General features: G+C 32.7%; 1 pseudogene; it reads right to left on the bottom strand.

Moving 5' to 3' along the window:
- Positions 1-2,129: 2,129 nt before the first annotated feature.
- LOC123291152 lies at positions 2,130-2,352 on the bottom strand (annotated as a pseudogene).
- Between the last annotated feature and the right edge of the window lie 7,551 nt (positions 2,353-9,903).

The following is a 9,903-nucleotide window of genomic DNA, read 5'->3' as shown; positions in this document are numbered from 1 at the left end:
TCCAAATTATGTAATATCGGAAAATGCAGTCTTGTTAAAGTAGTGATTTTTTGCCCAGTTTTATCAGCAGGACATCATTAAATAGAAGATAACGTTGAAATAATGACAATTTTTAAATGCACTCTTATAGTCAGGAAAGCGTCTTTTTCAAAATTCAGGATGTGAAACTTTCGGAAGTGAATATTACCAAATCCCCTAAATTGCCAAATTTTCAATTTGGCAATGTGCACAATAATATCCTTCTTCTAAAATTTTAACTATTTAGAATCTACAACAAGTTAAAACAATCAATTGACTGCGTTAATTGTTGAAATGACGCGCATAGACCCAATCGTTTGCTTCTTACGTCATGCAAATAAGATAAATAGCCATTCTAACGCACTAATAATAGAATAGTAATAAGAGTATCTTTCTTCTCACTTCCTCAGTGAATATAGTATATGCTATAAGCAAACAAACGCATACATAATATATGTAACGTATAAATTTAAAATATATACAATACCTGTATGCATACTCTATATTAGTTTTCTAACCTAATTTGCGCACACACGGGTAAACAGAGATGTTTACGAAAAAAACGTTTCAAACAAAAGTCGTTTACTTTTTTATAAGGAACATTTTTTACATTAATTATAAACTTTTTTCTCTAACGGTTTACAAGATGAGTTCTACGAACCTATGTTGCTCATTTACGAACTCAGCCTCATTTTTTACGTCCTGAGCACGCTAAATTTGATATTTCTTTTTGTTTTCGAGTAATCGTGATCACAGACCGACAGACAAACGGACAATCGGACAGACAAACAACTCTACATAGACTAATTAAATGATTTTATGAACACTTATACCAAAATTTTGTTCACTGAGTCAATATTTTTAAGCGTTGCAAACTTGGAACGGAACGCTTCCCCGGCTATGAGTACCTATGCTGAGAAATAATAATAAATTCACGTCATATACCATTTGATCAACTCCTGCTCTTATGACTTGAGACATCCTGTATAATTTTAATTGTAATTTAAAAGATAATGTTAAAAAAGCACAAAGTGGTCAATATAAAGAAACTAATTATACGGATGCATGTAGAAAAAATTCCAGATATTTCTCGATACAGTGCAACCTTAATATAACGAACCTCAATATAACGAATTCCTCGATTTAACAAATTTTTCGCAATCGCCTTGAATTGTCCATAAGAGTCAATATAAAATATACCTCTACATTTCGAATATTTTTTGCGAACAGTCTCTTTATAACGAATTTTCAACTATAATAAAAATTTAAATACCTCTAAATAACGAAATTCGTCAATTCAAAACCTTTATATAACGTATAAAGTCCCACCAATATATGACAGTTAGTATGCTCCATAGTATGTAATTCATGTCGCGAGAGGTTCCGACACTTTTTTCCTCTTTATAACGAATTTTAGACCAACTTAACCTCAATATTACAAACCTCAGTTTAATGAATTACTTGATATAACGAATATTTACTGATTCCCTTCAGATTTGTTATATCGAGGTTGCACTGTATTTAGTTTACGCCTGTATGTAGCATATTACATCAAAAATAAATCGAATGATGTAAATATCGTATGCATAATTATAAGTAAACAACAACAATTAGTAATAAAATTCCATGCTTTTTAATATTACCCATGTAGGAAAGTACGGCGGGCCCAGGCTTGGCCCAGGCTTGGTCCAACTATGCAGAACTCTGGGCCAGACTTGTAAGCCAGACTTGGCCCAGACTTGGGTAAAGTCTGGAATGATAATGCTGGCCCAAGACTGGTTACCCCGACTGGCCCACGCCTGGTTGGCAGGGCTGGGCCATAGTTAAGTTTTAGGTCTGGCCCATGCCTGGCTCTCAGGGCTGGGCCAGTCGGGGTAACCAGTCTTGGGCCACCATTATCATTCCAGACTTTACCCAAGTCTGGGCCAAGTCTGGCTTACAAGTCTGGCCCAGAGTTCTGCATAGTTGGACCAAGCCTGGGCCAAGCCTGGGCCCGCCGTACTTTCCTACATGGGAGGCTAAGTTTTAAGTCTGGCACATGTCTGGTTGGCAGGGCTAGGCCATAGTTAAGTTTTAAGATTATTTTATGAATAATTCTATTTTGTGCATTATTTGACAGGGCCAATCCCAGGTGTACTGCAACACTGAGACAACCCGCGGTAGAAGAGGAGCAAGCTCCTAACAATCTACCTAAATCTATCAAATCAACCCAAACAATCTACCCAATCTATGTTCCAAATAATAGTTTAATATACTAATCTCGCAATGCGAGACGTACCAGACATTGAGTTGATAAGAACACGTTGATCTTAGCTCATTGAGCCGAGAAGCGATAACAATGTACCGGTAAAAATATGTGTTTATATACACCTTACTAGAACATCTTACTAGTGAGAGGTTTTAAAAATAAATATTACTTTGTAAAAAGGATAGTGATACTAAAAGACAGAGAAGGAGCGTTCTATGGCAAACCAATGTTGGCCCAGGCTTGGATTATCATTGGATTGGCCAAGGCTAGGATGCCTAGTCTTGGCCCAAGACTGGGCTCCCTTACGTTGGCCGTTCTATGGCAAACCAATGTTGGCCCTGGCTTGGATAATCATTGGATTGGCCAAAGCTAGGATGCATAGTCTTGGCCCAAGACTGGGGTCCCTTGCGTTGGCCGTTCTATGGCAAACCAATGTTGGCCCAGGCTTGGATAATCATTGGATTGGCCAAGGCTAGGATGCCTAGTCTTGGCCCAAGACTGGGCTCCCTTGCGTCGGCCGTTCTATGACAAACCAATGTTGGCCCATGCTTGGATAATCATTGGATTGGCCAAGGCTAGGATGCCTAGTCTTGGCCCAAGACTGGGCTCCCTTGCGTTGGCCGTTCTATGGCAAACCAATGTTGGCCCAGGCTTGGATAATCATTGGATTGGCCAAGGCTAGGATGCCTAGTCTTGGCCCAAGACTGGGCTCCCTTGCGTCGGCCGTTCTATGGCAAACCAATGTTGGCCCAGGCTTGGATAATCATTGGATTGGCCAAGGCTAGGATGCCTTGTCTTGGCCCAAGACTGGGTTCCCTTGCGTCGGCCGTTCTATGGCAAACCAATGTTGGCCCAGGCTTGGATAATCATTGGATCGGCCAAGGCTAGGCAACCCAGCCTTGTCCCAGGCTCGGGCAATCGTTGGGTCGGCCAAGGCTAGGATGCCTAGTCTTGGCCCAAGACTGGGCTCCCTTGCGTCGGCCGTTCTATGGCAAACCAATGTTGGCCCAGGCTTGGATAATCATTTGATCGGCCAAGGCTGGGCAACCCAGCCTTGTCCCAGGCTCGGGCAATCGTTGGGTCGGCCAAGGCTAATTATTTCATCTTGGCTCAAGCATGGGCCAATATCGGGGCGCCAAAGCTGGGATCCCCAGTACTGGACCAGGCTAGGCCCCGTCGTTCAACTATGGCGGTTCCTACATGGGTAACTTAATTTACAATTACAATTATTTTGTACTTTTTAGTTGACTTTTTAATACAGCTTATTCAGAGTCATGTTTTTTATTATTTTAAAAAGAAAGCTAAAACAAACCTCAAAGTGATCATCCAAGTTTTTTTTCGTATATTGTTTTATATTATATTGTAAAGATAATGCTACTATAATACTGTGATGATGGACTGACTGATGTTATAAGAACGCGAATAGAAGATGTCGTCTTTTACAACGTCACCAACAAACTAGTTTGACGTGTGATATGTTATATGATGACAAACAAAACACTAGTCACATGTCACTCAATATTATTGATTATCAATGGATGAGTCGTTTTTTATATTTGAAATAGTGATTTTTTTTTTAAACTTTACGTATATGTTTATTTATTTATATTATAAAATAGTATTCAATCAATTTAACAATTTTGACCTTACAATTCTGCGAAATATTTATACAGAATGAATCTAGACTTCGACAAGATGATTTTATTTTCATAACAGACATCACTTTTCGATAGAAATTATTATTCAAGTCTTTAAGTCCTAAGAAGTTCATTGTTTCATAGCATCTCGAAATTTCTGTTTTTGAATTAGTTAACAGTTACAATTTCTCCGCTTTTCACCATGTGAAATAACACCAATAATTTGAAATATAAATTCCTCCAACTTAGCTCATGTCTAACAGTAAATAAAGTTGTCTGATTTGTCTTTTAGTTATAGGGTAATTAGTATGTTTTAAATTAAGAAAAGGTTATGCATTACCAAAAATAATAATAAGCCTAAAATGCAACGTTTTGCAATCAATATACTCATGACAGACAGGCAACCTAAAACTGGGAGTAAAGATTTTTATTATAAAGAAAAAACAAAGATTGCCATATTTTTTCAAAATTTTCAAACCACTTTCTTTTCCAGCAATGATTTTATCCCATTTTTGATTAAGTACGGTTGTTTTTGATGAAACAAAAAAGATTCAACAATATAAAAACTAAATGTTTAGGAAGAAATAAAAAAATGGGAGCAAAATAAATTTTGCTTTTTCTTCTTTCATGTGGATTATATTTCTTCAACTACGATTTTTCGTTTAGAAAATAGGGATGATTTACAATAAAAAAAATCGAAGCCCATGAAATTTGAACGAAAAATTAATATCGCAGCGTTCTACTCTTCGTAGGTTCCATAAAATAAAATACCACACTGTGAATTCCTTGAACGCTTTAATGTTTAACACAAAGGTTCCACACAAAATCAATTCACAATATTTATTTCCGTATATATATTTACAATTAGTATATTTACACACACTGCACTGTTATTTCTAACATCCACAATGACTGACCTTAGGGAATTCTTCATAAAGATTGTTCATTCTCTCCATATCTTTTGACATGTTATTTTCCATTTTTGTTCTAAACATTAAAATATAGCAAAGTATTCAAAGAATTTACCTAATGATGTTTTATTATCGAACGTACGGGGGATAGAACATCACAATTTGGTATCGAGGTGTGAGGTGAATTACAAAATGGCAACCTTGAACGACCTTAATGATTTCCTGGTTAGTGAGTTGGATAATATGTAGCTGATACTTCCGGAAAAAAAAGTATTGCTGAAACAGTGGATCCAGAGTCGTGGGCTCAAAAAGAATCTTTTATGGAGACGATGGAATAAAATTCCAAGATGAACGGATGGTCGAAATTACAGACAAGTCAAGATACTTCAGACTATAGTCAAGCAGTTTGGAATACGACATGAAAAGTTGAAAAAGTTGGTTAAACTAGATGATGGCGGATTTACCGAAGAAATACAGTTCTTCATAGTTGGAAACCAAGGGCATTTAAAGGATCCCAGACTACAAGTATTTTATGCCAAATTTTTATTAATTTACATTTTGTAACTGCACCAAAAACTAAAATGAATACAGTGGTAAATTTTTTTCTTTGTGAGTAGCTTATAAGATTTTCTCATAGGAATTGTTATTACATAATAAAAGAAAAAAGTATTGACATTTGAAATGTTGATTTTAATCAAAAAATAATAAATACATTATTTTAATTATAAAATAAATATATTTGTTTTAAATGTGTAATTTAATATCTATGTCATATAAAAAATTAAAATGTTCACAAACAGATGTTAATCTCATACACAACATCACATAACGTCTTTAATGGTTTGAATATCCCTTCAATATCTTATGATGATCTTCTTCTATGATACTCTGTCTTAGAAATATAAAGATATTTAACATTTAAATACCTTATGTAGTTAGGTTTGTTAAATAACTGATATTTATGTTATTATTATCGATAATTACCATGTACATCCTACGACCATAGCCAATCCAAAACTTTCTAGATACAATACATTTAAATAATAATTTTAATAAATTTTAATGAATTATATATTAATGCAAATGTGACATTTTATAAAAATCTATGTCTAGAATTTCCAATTAACTCTGCACCATATGAAAAACAGTTTTATGAAAGAAAATTATTCTTGGTTCAAGCTCTGCACGATCTAGAATGCAATATGAAATGACAAGATGTCAATGTTTTGATTTCGTATACGAAGTTTGTTGAAAAATGTAAATTGTACCCAAGAGTAAAATACATTTATTTTTTACAATATCGTCAATATTTATTCAGAAAAGTTCATTCTTATTGAAAACTACGGTCCGATATCCAAAAATTATCCATCTATCATGACAAAGCAGATTTTTTCTTTAGGAGTTTATATATCGCACAATATTCACGATCACGTGACGCAAAAATAGAACTAAGCATTTTTTTTAATCTCACAAAGACCTATCCAACCTTAATCTATTGGGTGCGTTACAATTAAAAAATAGCAACTCAAGTCTTTATCTAACCCTTCTGCTTTTCGAATTAATTATCAAAATTAAAACAAATGAAAATGTAGTGTTTAGATTTTTAAAATTTGATTTTTGCAATACAGGCGGGCATGATAAAATTAAAGAGGTTCCGTTTTTTTACTTTGATTTTGAAACGCTAGAACGTACATAAATCACATAACACTTAATTTTTAACGGGTATCAACCTAATATTTTATTTATAAATCCTCATGTGTAAAGTACATTGTTCGAATTAAAATACCAGATTATATTTTTAATACACATAAGTGTACTTTGTTGAGTTGGATAGATTATGATTTGAGTAACAGAACAAAATTATTTTATTATGAATAAATTTCTACTTTTGGTTTTGGTGGTAATTTAAGTAAATCATCATTTTGCAACCATAAAAACATATGGAATAAAAAGCAAACCTTCTAATGACCATTTATAAGGTTGGTATAATTTGTGTAAATTATACATGAAACATTTGAGTGTTCATAATATTGCTTTTTATAAATTAGATACTAAGAAACAAACAACGTAAAATAATATTTGTGATTATAATTTGCTTTTCATTCTTTTAAAAAGAAAAAGTCTATTGTATACATCAAAATTTAAATCACCCGTTATTAATAAAACCTAATCTTTAAAATTTAATAATAGTTACACCTAAGATAATGATATTTATTAAGGATGTACGAGCGCTAGGGTAATGTTGGATTAGCATGAAACCTACTTATAGCTAAGTATAATTAAAAATTTAACTTTTGATCCTGAAAAATTTGAACTTTCGATCCACACATTTAATTCGCAAATTTTCTCTCAATTTAGTTACTATCAAAACAATTTGCAGCTTCTATTGGGTTAGATATCTTAAATACTTATTTTCTTGACCTTTTGTAGACGCCAATGTTTGACTTATGCATCATTCCTTATAAATAAAACTTAATGTTCATTAATTATTATTAGAATATGAATGCCTCGCCCATATTCGCTATAGAAAAATATAGTCTTGACTTGAATAAAGCAACCGAAACAAGTAAGTTACACCACGACGCACCAGGAAATTATATTCAGATTCAATAAATAGAACATATCATTATTACTCTTAATATTACTTAAGTTACATCTAGCATGTACAAAAGTAATGCCTGGCCCATAGCTCTCATTTAGTTAAAGGCATTGGTAATCTTGGCTCTCATGTAGAGTGGACCAAAAGTAATAAAATTACTCCGCAAGTTGTTATCTTCACTTGTTAATATCTTTTATTGAAATAATTTCCCATTATCTTTAATGTTTATTATCTACAACCGTGTTATTTGAAAAGGATTTGTTACAATTTATTTTAATGTTAATATATGTTAATCTGCTCGTTTTGGCCCAGTGTTATAAGACTAATCTTTGCTACTGCAACTGCATTAGGAAGGGTACATGGTAAGGTAAGTACCCAAAGAACATATCTATATTTAATTTTGATTAACACGTCCGAAAAAATCAATAAAATTTTTTACCTATTTCAAATATACTAATAATAATAATGGGATTTAACCTTCGTTTTTCAGATATCCACCTATATCAGAGATCATCAAAATTCAAATATGCTTAATACTCCAAGTTTCTAAAGAACGAAGTAATTTTATCACTTTTATGAAAATATTGCTTATATTTTTTTAAATTGTTTCTAGTGTGTATCTGCTTGGTAAATTAACTCTTGAGCTAGCTCATTCTGTACGAATAATATGAAAATTAAGTCTTTTTATAATAAATCACAGTATAAAATAAGATATTGTGTCTAAATCAACGTTTTGATCTCTTTAGTGTACTATTATGTAGAAAAATTTGTTTTCATAAGCTACTCATATATAACTCTTATAAAAGCTTGAGGCGCTCCAAATAATCCTGGATATTTTGAATTAATCGCCACCGAATAATCGCCATCCTGTCATATATGAATGAGTCAGTCATATATGAGTGACACTTTTTTTTTTACTTTTACGTAATCCTTAAAAAGTATTTTTTATATAATTTTGTTTTTTGTCGCATGCAAATATTATTCCAAATTGAAAACCTTATGATTATTTAACCCCCGACCGAAAAAAGGGTTGGACCGAAGGGTTATAAGTTGGACCGATATGTGTGTGTGTGTGTGTGTGTGTGTGTGTGTGTGTGGTGTCTGTCTGCCTGTCTGTCTGTTTGTCAGCTTGACTGTGGCATTGTAGCGTCTAACGGATGAACAGAAGTTTTTGTTGTTTTTTTTGAAAGGTAATTTAATGGAGGTGTTCCGTCCCCGGAACATATAAAAAATCGGCGGTGTTACTCAAAGTTGGTTCAATTTGGAGAAGGCTCTAAGGAAAAAGGTAATTTAATGAAGAGTGTTCTTAGATATGTTTCAAGTCGAAGTTTAGGGTTATATTTAAGAAAAGACTATGCAGAACTATGCTAGATTAGTCAGAAAATATAACAGAAATAACACTTTTTTCTAGAAATTTGATGTAATACAATTTAGAAATACAATAAAAAAATGATCAAAACAAAACACTTAAACAAATTTCGTTCTCTTTTATGTTTTTGTATACCACCAAAAGTTAATTTGGTGAAAATGACTATAATTTTCTCTAAAATGATATCTAAATTGTATACAATACATAACTAAAATAAAACTCATTCAAACGTGTGAAACAGACATTATATACACGCACACGTTTTAGTTAGGTTGTGACCGACAAACAAATATTGTAGTATTATGGGTGTGGGTATTTATACATATACATATAAAAAAAGAAAAGAAAAAAGAAGTTCAGTTTTAACAAACCAGATTGAATTTCATATTATCCAAGGATACTTAAGATATATCATAACATTCATAGAAACCCTTTTTTTAAGTCAGTGTCTAATGGTTTGTTTGAATGTACCATACGTTATAAGGTGTTTACTCAAAATAAAAATGTGTTAGGGTGACTAGGTGTAGGCTTCATTTTAATTAACTATAAAATTTCTTGTACTTGAATTTTTATTATTTTAATCTCAATGATTTACCATATGAAGATTTACTATATTACTAGCAGTTACCCGTCCGCTTTGCAGGACAGTTTTTACTAAATACTGGCTGTTATTGTAGCTTTCTATAGGTGAAATAATTTCTAAAATCGGTTAAGTAATTAAAATTTGACCTTCTTAGAGAATGGATTTTTATGAAAAAAGTAAAATATTCATTTTCATTGCTATTCTGCCACTGATATGGTTAGAATTGATGACTTCGAAAAAAATTCAAATGTATCCCAAAAGAAGACTTTTGACAAGTTGTCGTATAGAGTGGTATTGTGCATCGAAATCAATCATAAAATCCCATGAATTCATTTTTTGAGTCCTGGATATCATCTTGTCCTCTTTGTACAGACAAAGGGCTAAAATGGAATTTTGTTTATCGGGTCTCCTAAAAACATTCAAATCGAACGAAGAATTATAATCGAATTTTCGGATAGAAAATGCTACTATTGTCAAAAGAAACTGAATTTTTGGAAAATGTGTTACATAACAAATAAAATAAAGTTCAAAAACTAAA

The sequence above is a fragment of the Chrysoperla carnea genome, chromosome 1 (assembly GCF_905475395.1).
Source record: "Chrysoperla carnea chromosome 1, inChrCarn1.1, whole genome shotgun sequence".
In the NCBI taxonomy this organism is placed as follows: domain Eukaryota; kingdom Metazoa; phylum Arthropoda; class Insecta; order Neuroptera; family Chrysopidae; genus Chrysoperla; species Chrysoperla carnea.
The sequence above is the reverse complement of the archived record's forward strand: the minus strand, read 5'-3'. Positions and strand labels throughout refer to the sequence as shown.